This window comes from Petaurus breviceps, unplaced genomic scaffold (assembly GCF_028583685.1).
Source record: "Petaurus breviceps papuanus isolate PSGF00001 unplaced genomic scaffold, PetGlider_PUasm1.0 91133, whole genome shotgun sequence".
Taxonomy (NCBI): Eukaryota; Metazoa; Chordata; class Mammalia; order Diprotodontia; family Petauridae; genus Petaurus; species Petaurus breviceps.
In genome coordinates this window covers 98,802,112-98,819,800 of record NW_027187419.1, presented here as the reverse complement: position 1 = coordinate 98,819,800, position 17,689 = coordinate 98,802,112, and the positions used below count along the sequence as shown (strand labels likewise).

At 38.5% G+C, this 17,689-nt stretch overlaps 1 protein-coding gene across 1 annotated transcript in view; it reads right to left on the bottom strand.

The window, feature by feature from the left end:
• LOC138155351 (myosin-IIIb-like) overlaps positions 1–17,689 on the bottom strand; it is a 272,057-nt gene that overhangs the window by 175,343 nt on the left and 79,025 nt on the right. The window lies entirely within an intron of this gene.

The window sequence follows — 17,689 nt, the reverse complement described above, 5'->3', positions numbered from 1 at the left end:
ACAGAGAGAGAGAGAGACAGAGAGAGAGAGAGAGAGAGAGAGAGAGAGAGAGAGAGAGAGAGAGAGAGAATGCATATAAGTATTTGCATCTTTTGTTCTCCATTAGACAGTGAGCTCCTTGAGGGTAAAGAATGTCTTGTGCCTTTTTTTTATCCCCAGCACTTAAGCACAGCACCTGATATACAGTAGGCACTTAATAAATGCTTATTGACTGATATACACAAAAATATAAACACATAAAATTCTTAAATTTAATTCCTTCATCTAATTCCCCTTGCACAAATTTCCTAGGTTAGAGGGAAGTCAGTTTCCAAAGAGTCACAGAATGATGGGGGGCAGGAACAGACCATATATAACATCTGGTCTGATCCCCTCACTTTACAGGTGAGGAAACTGATGCTCAAAGGGGTAAAATGATTTGCCTAAAGTTACATAGTTTAGCAAGTAGCTAAGCTGGAACTTAGATCCAAATATTCTGACTCAAATCTAGTGTTCTTTCAACTACAGGATGCTGGCCCTTGCAACTCTCTGGATTGTATCACCTAATGTGGAGCCTTGATTTAAGTGATGGGCTTAAGACCACTATAGTATTAATAGTAAGACTCTGGAATGAATGACTAGAGTGAACCCTTAATTGCCATATTATATAGGCAATCTTTTCATGGAAAAAATAACCCAATCCTGGAGCCACACAGGACAAAAATCAATACCACTAAGCAAGACTGTATGGATACAATAGGAGAAACAGAAGGACTGGCTTTGGAGGGCATTTATAGCCACTAGAGAACTTGAACCCCAGAGAGTCAGAAGTTTCTATGTCAAAGATGACCTACATCAACCTAGAGTAGATCAGGGGACTAGAGAATGACAGATTTAGGCTGGAAAGAACCACAGATACCATTGGGTTCAACTGACTCAATTTATAGATAGAAAAAATGGAGGCATAGAGAGGTAAAGATCCCAAGCCTGAGTGCACCAAAGATACTAGGGAGCTTGTTTCTGGGGATTCAGAGGTTTGGAACCAACTGCTTGCTAGCTGAAAGAAATATTCTGTGCTTCACAGCCCTCCATTTTGGCATGAAGTTCTAAGCCTAACACTGAATGTGAATTCAATCTAGCCTGGGAAACCCAAATAACAAAAACAGCAACAACAACAATATGGAATATATTGGTTTATAGAACATATGATTTATGTATTAATTTATAGACTATATGGTTTATAACCACTAAATAGAATCAGATCATTAGTACCAGAAATCACCAAAAGCTCATTCTCTCCCCTACTGCAGTCCTTCATTGTCCGTTTCCTGGAAAATTGTAATCACCTTCTATTCTTTCCCTCCTCTAATCCATCCTCCTTACAGTTCCCATGGGTCTGATCATGTCATTCCTCTATTCAAGAAGGCTCCTGGTTCTTTTCAGATAAAATGCAAATTTCTCAGCAAGGAATTTAAATCCTTCTAAAATCTAATGGCTTCCTCTAACTTTCCAGATTCACCTCCTCCTATATTCTAGCCAGACTGCTGGGTCATCATTCTATTTCATAACTGACTTCATGCCTTTGCACAATTTGTCCTGAATGCTTGGAGTGTACTCCCTTCTCACCTCCACCTCCTTAGAATGCCTAAACTTCTCCAGGCGCTTCCTCTTACACTAAGCCTTTCCCAAGGATGATTCCAGTTGTTAGAGCTCTCTCCTTCCACAGATTACCTTGTACTTACTCATCTGTTTTATAGTAAGTCGATGACTTATAACAGTGACTGATCTTTCCCTTCTAATTGGATGGCTTTTTACAGAGCCTGGAACTGAATTAGAGGTTCTGGCAGCTCATTTTGCATTGTCAACTCATTCCCAGCCAGTGGCCATGCAGCACTGAATCCTCCCCCTTTTCTAAAGCCCAGGAGGCTCAGAGCATCACCTCAGCATGAACCAATAGCCCCAGCTGCTCTAACTCCAGTAGAGAAAAAAGAAAGAATTACCAAATATGTTTCTCAGATGGGGGATCCTTCTGGGGCACTTCTGCCTCCTGCCTCCAGCTATCCAAGGAAATGGAGTGTCAAAAGTCCTCATCCCACCAGCAATCCTTGGAGAAAACGCAAGGCGGAGAGGGGAGGCTTCACTGACTAGGTAATACTGAATAGCTCACATTAAAAGGAGCTGGAAGTGGTATTAGGAGCCTCCCCAGGAGAGACTCTTAAAAAGATGTTTCACATCTTCACTGCAGAACCATCAGAACCATATTAATGTTGGGCACTCAGGAAGTGCTAAATGATCCCAATTATTATAGTGCCTCCTGCTTTATGAGAAACGCTGGAGGTGGGAGGGTTCAAGAGAGGCAAGGAGCTAAATGTTGTGTGTTAGCAAGGAAACAAGAGGTCTGTCAGTAAATCCTGGCAGGCATCCTTTGCTATTAAACCAGCCCCTCAGCTCATCACTTCAATGATAGTTTACTTTTCATTCCTTCTCCTCATATTCCATAGTCCTAAAGGAAAACACCTGGCTGATAATTCTCTAATTGTCAGGCAATCACTGATGACTTGAAATTTCCCTCCTCCTAAACCTCTACGATCTGCTTGCAGCTGAGCAGCAGGGCAAAATGACTGGTTTCATTGTGGAGATGATTTAGTTGGTGAATTAGAAAATTTAGGATTAGGAAAGCGTTATTGTGCACACTTCTTGAAGCTTACTTCTTGGCCCTTGCTTTTCTTTCTCCATACTCTAAGTGGACTCAGATCTTCTCAGTGGACTAATCCTGTCTCATCTCTTCAAATACAACCTCCACACTTAGGACTTTCAGATCTTTATCTCTAGTCCCTATATCTCACCCCTGACTCCAGTTCTGTACCACTGGCTGCCTATAGAACATTTCTACTTTGGAGACTTTTCATCAACAAAATTAATAACTCCAAAACTAAACACCTTTCATTAATCAATTCTGCCTGCTATCTTCTTCCCTAGTTTCATCATTGGCACCACCATTCTTCCCATCACCTGGGCTTATAATCTTGTCTTCATAATAATTCTCAGCTCTTAGTACAGTTCCTGGTGTTTAATAAATACTTGTTGACTGATTTTATCCCCTAGGTACAATATGATATCTCTTTGAAATGGGAAACAGGAACACTTGCCTTTGGTTTTATTTTTTTTTTAATGTCTATTTTGTATGAAAATTCTGACAAAGGATTTGGTTTCCAAATAAGCATGGATGGTAGAGAGCATTGCATAGTGTTATGGACACTATTTGGAATCCTAGGAACTGGGTTCAAATCTCAGATTTGCAATGTGTAGGACTGTGGACAAGAAACTTAACCTATCTAGGCTTGATTTTCCTCATCTATAAAATGAGAAAGTTGAATTAGATGACCATTAAAGTATCTTTTAGCTTTAAATCTGTGATCCTACATATATTAACACTTATTATCATAACCACTGTACCACCACTCTCCCCTCTGTGCTCTCCAATTCTTTCCTTCAATGATAACTGAGCCTCAGATTTGCCAGTATCCCAATATGGACCATATGGACATTGCTGAGTCCTGCTGGTAGGGATCAAGGCTAAAGAAGAAGGAGACCTTGGGAGGGAAGATTCATTGGGTCCTCAACTTAAACATGGTACATGTTCCAAAAGTCTGTTTGTAAAGTAGTTGCTAAAAACTTATGTTTTACATGGTGAACAAGTTCCCAGGCTAGCCTATAAATTTTCAACCCCCTAAAATATCCAGGGCAAATAATCAATAGTACAATTTCATCTATACATACAGTGACCATTTGCCCTCAATTTTTAAGGGGCAATCCTTACAACACAAAAATGAGTGTTCTTCTCCCCCCACTTTTTGAAATATTTTTATTTAAAGTTATGAATTCCAAATTCTATCCCTTCATCCTTTCCTCCAACACCCCCCCCCCATTTCTTCCCCCTTCCCTGAAGTGGTGAGCAATCAGATATAGGTTATACATGTGAAATTATGTAAAACATTTTTATATTAGTCATTTTGTACAAGAGGACTCAAATAAAAGAAAAAATGAAAAGAAGTGAAAAACAGTGGCTTCAGTCTGTATTCAAACAATATCAGTTCTTTCTTTGAAGGCAGATAGTATGCCTCATCATTAAACCTTTGAGATTGTCTTGTATCATTGCACTAGTGAGAATACCTGTCATTTATAATTCTTCATCAAACAATATTGCTGTTACTGTGTACAACATTCTCCTGGTTCTGTCCATGTCACTATGTATCAGTTCACATAGGGCTTTCCAGGCTTTTCTTAAATAATCCTGTTTGACATTTCTTATAGCACAATAATATTCCATTACAATCATATACTATAGCTTGTTTAGCCATTCCCCAATTAATGGGTGCCCCTTTGATTTCCAATTCTTAGCCAACACAAACAGAGCTGCTATAAATATTTTTGTACAAATAGGTTCTTTTCCTTTTTCTTTTTGTATTTTTAGGATATAGACCTAACAGTGGTATTACTGGATCAATGTGTAAGCACAGGTTTATAGCCAGATTGTTCTCCAGAATGGCTGGATCAGTTCACAACTCCACCAACAGTATATTAGCATCCCAGTTTTCCCACATTCCCACCAGCAATTAACATTTTCCTTTTTTGTCATATTAGCCAATCTGATAGGTGTGAGGTGGTATCTCAGAGTTGTTTTAATCTGCATTTCTCTAATTAATAGTGACTTAGAACATTTTTTCATATGACTATAGATAACTTTGATTTCTTTGAAAACTTCCTGTTCATATTCTTTGACCATTTATCAATTGGGAAATGACTTGTATTTTTTTTAAATTTGACTCAATTCTCTATATATTTGAGAAATGAGGCCTTTATCAGAGATACTTTGTTGCAAATTTTCCCCCAGTTTTCTGCTTTCCTTATCATTTTGGTTGCGCTGGTTTTGTTTGTGTGAAAATTTTTTAATTTTGTATAATCAAAATTATCTATTTCTCACTTTGTAATACTATCTGTATCTTCTTTGGTCTTTGTAAGCACAAGCAAGGTGGGATTTTTGTTGTTTTTTTCTTCTTGTTCGAGTTCAGTTTCATAGGCTCAGGCTAAATTGTAAACATCTGAAGGATTGATCTCCTTTGAATCCTGATAATTCACAACTGTGCTGAGTTAAGCAGGTTCTGTGCCTTCTGGCTCTGATCCAGTTGGGGCTGAGTCTTTGTTATATATCCTGGGAGAGTGGCATTTTGCTTTGGGGGTTCAATCATGAGAAGGATTTTTTTATTTTCTGGTCGAGACTCTGAGTAGCTATTTCTTCAGAGTCAGTTTCTTCAGAAATCTGGCTGCTCGGATTTGTGTTCCCTTGTCCAGTGATGTGTGTAAAGTGTATAGCAATACTGTTTTATTCAGACAGCTGGAGCTCTGTCTGTTGGTCTCTGTGCTAATTTCTCTGCTTGCATTTTCTCCACATTCAGGGTGCTGACCTTTCCCCTGAACTAGAATGTAATTAAAATAGACTGCTGACCCCTTTAAAAGTTGCCTTACCTTCAAGAAAAGCAGATCAAAGAACCTGTGCTAGCAGCCTATCCTGGGTGTGCTAGGGTGTTTGCTAATATAGTCTTAAATTCTTGTCCTATCCATAAATCTGACAGATAAACTATTCCATGCTCTCTTAATTTGCTTATGGTATCACCATTTACATGTAAATCATGTGCCTATTTTGACATTGTCTTCGTATATGGTATGAGATGTTGGTCTATACCTAGTTTCCACCACACATTCTTCTAGTTTTCCCAGTAGTTTTTGTAAAATAATGAGTTTTTGTTCCAAAAGCTTGGATCTTTTGAATTATCATTTGTTAGATTACTATGGTCATTTACTATAATGTAATTGGTACCTAATCTATTCCACTGATCCACCACTCTATTCCTTAGCCAGTACCAAATTATTTTTATAATTACCACTTTATAATATAGTTCAAGATCTAGTAAAGTCAGACCACCTTCTTTTGCATGTTTTTTCCTTGATTCCCTTGATATCCTTGACCTTTTGTTCTTTCAGATTAATTTTGTTATTTTTCTAGCTCTATAAAATAATTTCTTAATAGTTTAATTCAAATAGCATTGAATAAGTAGATTAATTTAGGTAGAATTGTCAATTTTATCATATTGGTTTGACCTACCCAATATTTTTCCAGTTACTTAGATCCGACTTTGTTTGTGTGAAAAGTATTTTAAATTATATTCATACAGTTTCTGAGTTTGTCTTGAAAGGTAGACTTCCAAGTATTTTACATTGTCTACAATTATTTTAAATGGAATTTCTCTTTCTATATCTTGTTGCTGAACTTTGTTGGTGATTTATACAGATTTATTTTGTATCCTTCAACTTTGCTAAAATTGTTAATAATTTCAAGTAGTTTTTTGTTGATTCACTAGGATTTTCTAAGTATAACATATAATCTGCAAAGAGTGATGGTTTTGTTTCCTTGTTGCTATTCTAATTCCTTTAATTTCTTTTTCTTCTCATTGCTATAGCTAACAATTCTAGTACAATATTAAATAATAGAAGTGACCTTGCTTCACCTCTGCATTGGGAAGGCTTTTAGCTTATCCCCATTAGATAATGTTTACTGGTGGTTTTAGATAAATATCACTTAACATTTTAAGGTAAGTTCCATTTATTCCTATGCTCAATAGTGTTTTTAATATGAATGGGTACTGTATTTTGTCAAAGATTTTTTCTGCATCTATTGAGATAATAATATGATTTTTATTAGCTCTGTTTTTGACATGGTCAATTATACTGATAGTTTTCCTAATATTCAACCAACCCTACATTCCTGGTATAAATACCACCTGGTCATAGTGTATGATGCTTGTAATATATTGCTTTAACCTCTGTTAGAATTTTATTTAAAATTTTTGCATCAGTATTCATTAGGGATATTGTTCTATAATTTTCTTTCTCTGTTTTGGCTCTTCCTTGTTTGGGTATTAGCACCTTATTTGTGTTGTAAAAAGAATTTGGTAGTGTTGAGCACAACTCCACCCTTCCCTTCCCCTAATTGATCTGTGAGCAGGCATTCCAGCACAACTCCACCCTTCTCTCCCCTAATTGATCCCTGGCTGGGAGTTTCAGCCTAGGGTAAAATCCCTGCTCCATTCTTTCCCGTCCACCCATTCTGGGTTCCCTGTCCCTCAGCCTAGGAAAAAAAAACTTCATGGGCACGGGAAAATTCAAATACACACTGACCAATCACTGATTGTAGTTTCAGGTTATGTAACCTGACTATTGTAATCTCTTTAAAAACTGGCACATAGTCCATGTCAACTCACTGTCTGATTTGGGTATGTGACCCCAGCAGTCCCACAGTAATAAAATCCACTTTAAAATTTTATTCTCAGGGATCTTCTATCTCACTCCTTTATGCTCTACAGTAGGACTCTTTCACCTATTTTTTCCCAATAGTTTATATAGTATTGGGATTAAATGTTCTTTAAATGTTTGGTAGAATTCACTTGTGAATTCATCTGGTCCTGAGAATTTTTTCTTAGGAAGTTCACTGATGGCTTGTTCAATTCCTTTTACCTATTTAAGTATTTTATTTCTTCTGTTAATCTGGGTGTTTTATATTTTTGTAGATATTCATCCATGTCACTTAGATTGTCAAATTTATTGGCATATAATTGGGCAAAATAGCTCCTAACAGTTGTCTTAATTTCCTCTTCATTGGTTATGAATTCACCCCTCTCATTTTTGATGTTAGTAATTTGGTTTTTTCTTTCTTTTTTTTTAAAGGGAAATTAACCAATAATTTGTCTTTTATTGGGTTTTGGGGGGGTTTTTTTTGTTTGTTTTTTTACTACTGGTCAGCAATGGGATTAAAGCCTAGCTGGTGGTTTGTCCTGGGGTTGGGGTCACTGGGGCAGGGCCTTGTTGCAGTTACACAGACTGCTTACTTGCTAGGGAGCTGCTAGTTTGCAGGAAGGCAGGGCCTCACCTATGGATTGCCCCAGGCTTGGCTGCAGGCCCCCTTTTGTGAAGCTGCCTGCTGCTGCTGCTCTTAAACCTTGCTCCCCTTCTACCCCAGTGAGAAAGACCTTTCATGATGGGCTGGTAAGCTGCAACCCTGCTCCTAGATCAATTCTGAGGTGGTTTTCTAGTTGTTTGGAGGGAAATTTGGGAGGTTCCTTCCTCATTCTGCCATCTTGTCACCAGAAGAATGAATGTACTTTCAATGAGGTTTTTCAAAAGGAATAATCTTTATCAGACCATGTGACTTGACTTTTGTTGAGAAATACTATTCCCCTGAACAATGCCTATAATTTATTATTATTGTTTAGCTCTTTTCAGTTTCGCCAGACTCTTCATGATCCCATTTGGGGTTTTCTTAGTAAAATTACTGAAGCAGTTTGCCATTTCATTCTCCAGCTCACTTGACAGATGAGGAAACTGAGGCAAACAGGGTTCAGTGACTTGCCCAGGGTCACACAGCTAGTGAGTGTTTGAAGCTGAGTTTGAACTCGGGTCTTTCCTTACACCAGGTCCAGTACTCTACCCATTGCACCACCTGGCACAAATCATTTTTATGGCAATATTTGTTCTGAACTCCAAACAACTGATTTCCAAATGAACTACCCGAACACAACTAACCTCTCAGTTGGTATTGCCTGTATCTATATGCACACCATAAACACCAGCCAAACTAGAATGCCAAGGTCTCCTGCCTCTAAATCTGGAAGAAGGACTCTCCTGACAGGGACTGGTATCAAGGGTTCCTAAAACATCATGTTCCTGAGTATCTGTATACAGAGTCTTTGGAGTGGAGAGGGTTGGGAGTTTAGGAGTTTAGATAGGATTGGCCTCCTGTAACTTGTTAACACTTTATCCTAGTATACAAAAGATGTGTGTCTCCAAATTCACATAAGAGAAGATAATTTCCAGGCATGTCATTGATTCATTTCTTTCTTTTCCTTGGAGAGAGCAGAAGAGTTTTCCAGGATTCCCAGAAGAAATATTTTTGGCTGGCACTAGATGAGAGGCAAAGTGCAAAGACACTCAGATTCCCAAAGCAATTGAGTATTCTTTGTTCTGCATCAGTACTAAAAGTACAACACTGGTTTGGATAAAATTATCAACTTGAAACATCACCTTCTTTCCTTAGCAAAGGTTCCAAAAATTATTGTGCTTGTGACAATCTGCTCCTCCCCAAGCAGCCTTCACTGACCTAACCTAGAGTCTGTAGGTCTCTGCAATAACCTAGTGTTCTGAAATGGAGAACAAAGTCTAGCTGTGCCAAATCCTTGAAACCCACTTGTTTTTACTTTCAGATCATTCATAAATTGACTATCCATAAGTGTGGGGGGAGGTTAGATGATGATACTTTGGCTAGTCTTGGTTTCTACTCTATAGTTTCTTTTTCTTTTTTAAAAATTTCATTTATTTTATTTTTAATTGATGAAATAAAACAAGCATTTCCACAACACAGAAGAATTTTTAAAAAGATGATTGCCCATGAAACTGCAAATTTGTTATGTCTCACTTGCTATTCCTTTTAAATATAATATAGTCATATAATGTAATAAAGTTATTGTGTAAATTTCTTTTTTTTTCCCTTTTTTCTTCCCTCCTCCTCCCCACCCTAGTGATGGCTACCATTAGACACAAATATGTATATGTGTGTGTACATACACATATGTAATTATATAAATACATATACATATATGTGTGTACAAGTAAAATGCTTCTGTACATACTTCTACTCATCAGTTTTTTCTCCAGATGCAGATATCTTCCTTCATAAGCCCTTCATGGTTAATTTGGGTATTTATAGCAGGCAAAATGACTTAGTCTCTTTAGTTTTTTTCTTTTGCTTTTTTTGGAGGGCAATTGGGATGAAGTGACTTGCCCAAGGTCACACGGCTAGGATTTTTTGTGTTAACTGTCTGAAGCCAGATCCGAACCCAGGTCCTCCTGACTCCAGGGCCAGTGTTCTATTCATTGTGCCACCTAGCTGCCCTCTCTTTAGTTTTTTAATTGATACCATCCTTGACACTAACCGAAAAGCTAACTTCTCAAATAAAAGAGACAAGAATAAAATTACTTAGGGAACAGCTTTAACTCCAGCAAGTATTTTTGTATTGGACCCCAAACACTCTGTTTTTCCAAGCATCATGTGGCAGTGAAAGTAGCTTGTGTCCATACTGTTACAAAACATAAGGCTACTTGCCATTCCTACCATATCTCTAACCCTACCAATCTTTCAAAGATCAGTTCAAAGTACATATCCTCCAGAAAGCCTTCCCTGATCTACTCCAAGTGGAAATGATGCTTCCTTGTTCACATCTCATAAAACACTTTATACCTCTTGTACTTTTTCCCATTCAATTTAATTCAACAATTATTAAGCATTTACTATATATGGGGAAGGGAAGTTCAAGGAAGGCTTCATAGAGAATGTAGCATCTGAATTGGGCCTTAAAGAGAGAGAGGGATTTGAACAGAAGGATATGGAATCAAAAGGAAGACATTCTGAGCATGGAGAATGGCATGAGCAAAGGCACAAGAAGGCATAAGGAAAGTCAGGGACAGAATGGTGTGGTGGAATGACAAACATGAACAGGAGGGAAGTATGAGAACTGGATCAGCAGCTGGAAGCCAAGTGGGGAAGGGCCTAGAAAACCAGGCAGGAATTTATGCTTTTTATGGTAGACAATATGGAAACACTGAAGATTTTTTAGCAAAACAATAATATGATCGCAATGCACTGAGATTCCTCAGGCAGAGATATAGAGGATGAACTGCAAAGGGGACATGCTGGAGAGGCATGAAGACCTATTACATTAGGCTAGGTAAGAAGGGAGGAGATCTAACAAGGAGGGTTTCAGTGAAAGTGAAAAGGAAAAGTCAGATGGATGTAGAAAGGCCAGAATTTGGTAACTAGATGTGATGAAAGAGAGAGGGAAAAGTCAAAAACAGTTCCGAGGTTATAAACCCAGGTGATTAGGAGGATTGTGCTGTAATCTATTCTATTTTAAGGTTATTTAATATTTATATATGACATAGTATCTCTGCCAGATTAGAAATTTTATATTATATGAACTTTTAATTATCTTTGTATTTCTCATAACTCCCAACATAATGCTAGTTACTTAGTAAGCACTTAATAAATAGTTGTTGTGGGGCAGCTAGGTGACACAGTGAATAGAGCACCAGCCCTGGAGTCAGGAGGACCTGAGTTCAAATCCAGCCTCAGACACTTAACACAAAAACTAGCTGTGTGACCTTGGGCAAGTCACTTAATCCCAATTGCCCTCCAAAAAAATAAAATAAATAGTTGTTGAATGAACAAACAACTAAATTCACCTTCAACAAAAAAATGTTTCTATTGGGATCCATGGAAATTGTCTGCTATTCTCTGTGAGGAATGAATGAAGTGAAACTAATCAATGCATACTGAGATACACTGGGTAACTGATACTGGTGCCTGGACTCAGATTAATGCTAATTTAAAGCTCACTTTGCTTATATAATAGGTGTACCCATAATAAGCAGCCACTGGTTTATTTTACTCTATTTTTAGAGGTGCAAAAGATAGAGGAGGAGGAAGGGAACCATTAGCCAAAGACCTGTAAAGAAGGGTGATATGCCTTGGTTGCCAAGAGACCAAAATAATTGTATTTCTTTTCTCTCCATTGGTTCTTGAAACAGGGAGTCTGGGAGACTTATTTTCTTTTAAGTGAAAAGTATGTCCAGTTCAGGCCATTTTCAAGAATTTTTAAAAGTTCAAAAGGATGTCCAGTGGAGAGAGGCCAAATATGGACAGCTGGCCGTTTAGCACCTTAAAAGTGGCAGGAGAGATACACTGTTTTAACAGAGTATTTAGACAGATCCTGGACTTAGAATGGTTGCACTTTCTTTTTCTCTTTGCAAATAGCAGGCATGAATAGCATCTACTACAATCCAAAATCCTATAGAAATCTTTGGGGCAAAAAAAAATGTCAAATCCTGACTGTTTTTGCTAAAGCAAAGGACAGGTTTAATGTCTGAAGAAGTTACTCACTGGTTAGATTACAATGAACAGAGGGGTGGGAGAAAGACAGAGAAAAAGAGACACATAGAAATCCAGACACCAGGAGAAAGAGAACAGGAACTGGGGACAGGCAAGATGGTCCTCAACCAGGTCAACTTTATATCCAGTTCACTGACAATGCCTCTAGCAAGTACTCTCCTTAATTACATGCTTTTTGATATCTGGGCTTCTCGTTGTATGCTCAGTGTGGGAAATCATAGAAAACAAAAGAACGAGAGCAAACCTTTGAGAACATCTACTCCAACCCTTTCATTTTATATGTGAGGAAAGGGTCCTCTGAAGTCCATACACTACATTTCACCACCTTTCACTGATTCAGGAAGGTTTGAGAAAGGCCTTGAGGCTGCTACTGGGCATGACTTGTCTACTCCCAGCTCAGAATGCATTACCAAAAGTTCAACAGAAGCCCTTTGCAAATCAGGTTGTCCCAGTCAAGTTCCATTATTTGATTTGTAGCTTATTTACAGAATATTAAACAAGGTCATTGTTATGGGAATGGAAACTTAAGATCTTCCCTGCCCCTAGGCCCTTTGATAGAACTTTCCTCTGAGAACCTTCCTTGATTTGAAAATATACTCTGCCCCCTAATAGTCTGAATGTGGTCACAGGGAGCCTGTGGCAGGAGGCTTGTTTTTACTTTGTGATTGGGCAGTGGGTCAAGAGGGTTGTGACATTCTCTGAGCTAGGAAAAGGCTATATATACCCTGATGTGAGATTTTGTTTTGGGGCTCACTTTAAGAAGTGTTGTGTGATTTGACCAGATGAGACTCTGGGCAGCTGTCAAGCCCCCTGGTTTTGAAAACCCAGATGTTGGTGCTTCCCTCTCTGGTAACTGTGACAAGGTATGGATGTAATGGTCAGACAGTTGGAAGCCTGTCTGCTTGATCTGTTTCTCTGTCTTCTTGTAACTTCTGCTTGTAACTTGTTTGTATTCTCTGAAGTTCAGGGTGCTGACCTTTTCCCCCTTAACTAGGCAAATGACATATGTTTGATTAAAGCAAGATTGTTAACTCATTTTCAGTTGCTTTCCTTTAGAAAAGCAGATCTAGGAACCTGTGTTGGCAGCCACCCTGGGGATGTCGGGTTGCTTGCTGCAACAGTCATACTTAAATAGATTGGAAAATATATATTCTGAAGCCAAATACAAATGGTTTGAGGATTATCCATTTAGATTTCTCTATTCATGTAGATAATTGGGAGTTAATTTCACATATATATAGTAGGTATTTGGGGCTTTATTTTGCCACAGAACAGGATGGTCAAGCATCATGGCAGATCTTTCCCTCTATTTTCAACTAAAAAGCCTTCCTAGGGAATGGAAAAAAAAATTTGGCCATAAAAATCAACATCATATGCACATATTTACACAGAGTAGGGCAAACAGACTTAAAAGACCAACTAATGAAGGACTACTTTGCTCATGCTTGCAAGCAACAGTGAGCCAAATGTTGATTTTATCTACTGGATTATTCTGCCTGACCCTAGCCCCACTTCCAGGAAGAAAAATGAGTGGTCTATAGTGGAATAGATACTTCAGGGTCTAGCTTATGCATAGCCCAGTGGCAAATAAAGGTCTGAATCCATCACTGAGAGCAATATGAGGTCACTGAGACTAAGCAATTAAACATTGTTTGAGCTGGAAAACAGAATGTATGTTGGTCTGCCAAGCTAGTGTCCTCAGCACCTGACCAATCAGTACCAATTAGCCTGATCCAGGGTGAGTTTTTGCCCAACCAGGTCAGTGGTTTTGTGACAATGATCACAGCATTCTTTTCCTGGTTTTAAGAAAAGAAAAGCAATGTAGACAAATGTTCTAAGGGAAGCCCACAACTAAATATTTTGATTTGTTGTTCATTTGCTTGCCTTTCCTGTCTAGGGATTGTAGGCATTTCTTCAGTAGCAGGGAATATGTGAATAGAGATGGACTGTAAGAACCTACTTATTATGTTTCTACTTCCATTGTTTTTCCAAATACAAAGTGGCTTGTTAAATCTGGAGTTTACAATTACTTGCACTTCACAGACTGCTAGGCATATTGCTGGTAATCAACAAATAATGACTGATTGGTTGATTGATTGACCTGGCCAGAATCTATGTTAGAACTAAACAGAGGTAAAAAGTCAAGGGTTATACTAAGGGACACTTGGCTTCCAGACTCAGTTCTGTCATTAACAAACTATGTAATCTTGTGCAAAATAAGGCTCTACCACGTTAAAAGATCTGTCCAAGACGTGGAGCAGCATCTGGCATATAGAAGGTGCTTAATTAGTGTTTGTTGACTGGACTCTTTTGTAGAAAATGGAAATGGTATTGGGCTGAGCTCAAGGGATGTCAGGACTAACATATTAAGAAATCAATGGGCCCTTAATCTGTTAGATGTAAGGAAAAATTTCTCAGTAATTAGAGCTGCCTAAAAGTGAAACAGTCAGCTTTGTGAGGACCTCTCTTTGGAGGTCTTCAAAGAAAGGCTAGTTGACTACTCTTAGATATATTACAGATTCATGGTCAGGTACAGTTTACATTAGATGGCTTCTTAGGGGGTCTTCTAATTCTATGATTCTGTAAATAAAACTGCAGTTTAGACTAGAGAGGTGAGATGAAATTTCTTGCCTCCTCTAAAACTTACCTCAGCTATTATAATTATAATAATGATAATAAGCATTGATAGGTGAAATATTTTAACAAATGTTATCTCATTTTATTCTCATAACAAATCTGTGCGATAGGTGCTATTATCATCTTCATTTTACAGATGATCAAACTGAGGCTGAGAAAGCTTAGTTGACTGGCCCAAGGATACCCATGAGTATATATCCGAGGTCAGGTCTTCCTCACTCCAGGTCCAGGATGCTTCCCTGCATGAAGTACCAAGCTACTCCCTATCGCTAGAATTGTTTATATCTAATTTTTTTGGTCTTTTTGGAGGGGGGAAGGCAGGGCAATTGGGGTTAAGTGACTTCCCCAAAGTCACAGGGCTAGTAAGTGTTAAGTGTCTGAGGCTGGATTGGAACTCAGGTCCTCCTGACTCCAGGGCTGGTGCTCTACTCACTTCAATATCACTGTTGATGCCTTTCTCAATGACTTAGAAGAGGGAAGTGAGAGTGAAAAAACTGCAAGGAAGAGAAAGTATACCAGCATACAAGGAAGATTGTAAACAGAAAAGTGTTGTGGGGACCGATCTCAATCTCTAGGAGGAAGTCTTTTAATAGTTAGTCTGAATAACACAGCCACTGCCTAACATGGCTTTCTCTTGTTGAAGTAAAAAATATTTAGTTCATCCAGGCTGTTATATATAATATTTCTCTTCTTCACCTTCTATATCAAACAACATCCTCCCTCCTGCTGGCACCCTTCAAGATAAGGCTTAGATGCCTTCTCTTCCATGAGACACCCCCTCCCCAAGGAGTCCCAAGGTGAAATGATTTTTCCATCATTTAATTTTGTAGAACTTTGTACTCCTGTTGTGTCTTTGATTGTTGTTTTCAGATTGAGAGGCTGGGATCTAAATCTGTGTCTGCAATTAATGTAGGACACTGCCTCCACCAATATAGAACCACAACTCTTCTGACTTAAGTCTTAGAGAGTGAGAATTAAGTGGTTTTCTCATGGACGCACAACCAGTGTGTATCAAAAGTAGGTCTTAAATTCAGGTCTTTCTAACATCAGATCAGGCCAGGTATTTATCACATTCTAATTTACTCTCTATCTATGCTTATGTTATGAAGTAAATTAGTAAATCACATTCTAATTTACTTTTTACATATGTTTATATCATGGGCATCTAGGTGTCAAAAGAAAGTTCCTGGCCTGAAGACTCATCTTCCTGAGTTCAAATCTGGTCTCAGACATTTCCTTGTTGTGTGACCTTGGGCAAGTCACTGAACCCTTTTTGCCTCAGTTTACTCATCTGTAAAACGAGGGAAAAGGAAATGGCAAAGAAAACTTGGTCAAGAAAACCCCAAATGGAGTCACAAAGAGTCAGGCGAAACTGAAAACAATAGAACATCAAAAATGCTTATGTCATAGCCCTCCATGTACAGGTTGGGGTTGGAGGTGGGGTGTCTAGACCCATGATTTTAATGATACAAGGAATCTCTACCCATGCAGCTCAGCAGTTATTCTATAACTTACAGTCTTAGAATATTGCCTGTAACATGAAGAGGTTAAATTACTTCCAGTGGTGATACAGCTAGTATTTGCCATCCAATAGTACTCACCACTGCCTTTCAGTTCACATTTATTACCATCTACTTCAAAGGCTATTTAAGAAAGTCTACCTTGGGAAACTTAAAGCCTATAGGATGAAGAGTCCTCCTTCTCTTGCTAGGTGGTAAACACCCTGAGGACAGGGACTTGGCTTGTTTATTAGACAATGGAAGGGTCTAAGGGAGCCCAGCTTGTAACCCTGGGCATTCCACATAGCAAGGGTTTAATGACCATATGCTGAATTAGTCACTGAATTTGTTGAATTAGTCAAAGAATAAATCATTCATCCATTCATTGATTTAAGAAGCTAGTTAAGGGGCTGCTATGTGCCTGGAACTGTGCTGGGTGGTAAGGATGTAAACACAAACAGCAAACAGTCTCTTCCCTCAAGGAATTTATATTCTACTGGGGAACTGTGGGAAGTTATGCTGTCTCCATACCAACATTGTGGTCATTTCCAAAAAGATTAATAGGCTGATCCACATATCTCCTCCCATGCCTGTGAACCCCACTTTATTAAAATGGGGCATGCAGCTGTCTGCTTTAGGGATCTGCCATTCTGTTAGATGACCCTGTTTCCTTTGCTCCTTTAAATGCAATAACCAGTCCTATGCTTATGTAAAGGTAAGGAGAAGAGACTTAGGCCCAGAGCATTTCTAGAGAGTGGTGGCTGTTCCCATATGGGTTGAGTGGAAGCAGAAGACGTAGATAACATTATGACGTGGAAGGCACGGGAGCCTCATCTGCATATAAATAGACCTAATCAGAAATGCAAATTGCAATCAAGAGAAATTTTGAAAGCCTGTGATAACTATGTGATTGTACAGATAGGAAAAGGTCAAACACTTGTATTGTTAAAGCCTTTAAACTGCTATCAGCCAGCCCCCAGGCTTCCTTTGTAAATGAAATGTGGAAGACATAAATATATGTCAATCAGCAACCAGGGTAGTATGGGGTCCTCAGATTGCAGCTTTTTATTGTTCTAGCCCCAGTTCTTTCCAGTAACTAAAAACCCTAGAGCTGCCCAGAAGCAGGCCTGATTCAGAAAAAAAAAAAAAAAACAGATATAAACAATAAAATAAACACCCTACTTGCTCTATAATACAGATTCATGTACAAACCCTCTATTAAATAAAGACAGTATAAAATACATTTACATTTAAACACACTCCACAGCTGACTCTTCTCCATGGATACGGCTCCCATTGAAACGTCATAAAAGCAAGATATATCCTTAATGAAGGTTATCACAGCCTCGCAGAATGCTAGACTTGGAGAAACATCTGATCTCAAAGGCCATCTTATCCAACTCAGACCTGAGGGAGAAGCCCCTCTATACCATGCCTGATGGCTCACTCTCTAAAAGACAGAACATCCATATCACACACACACACACACACACACACACACACACACACACACACACAC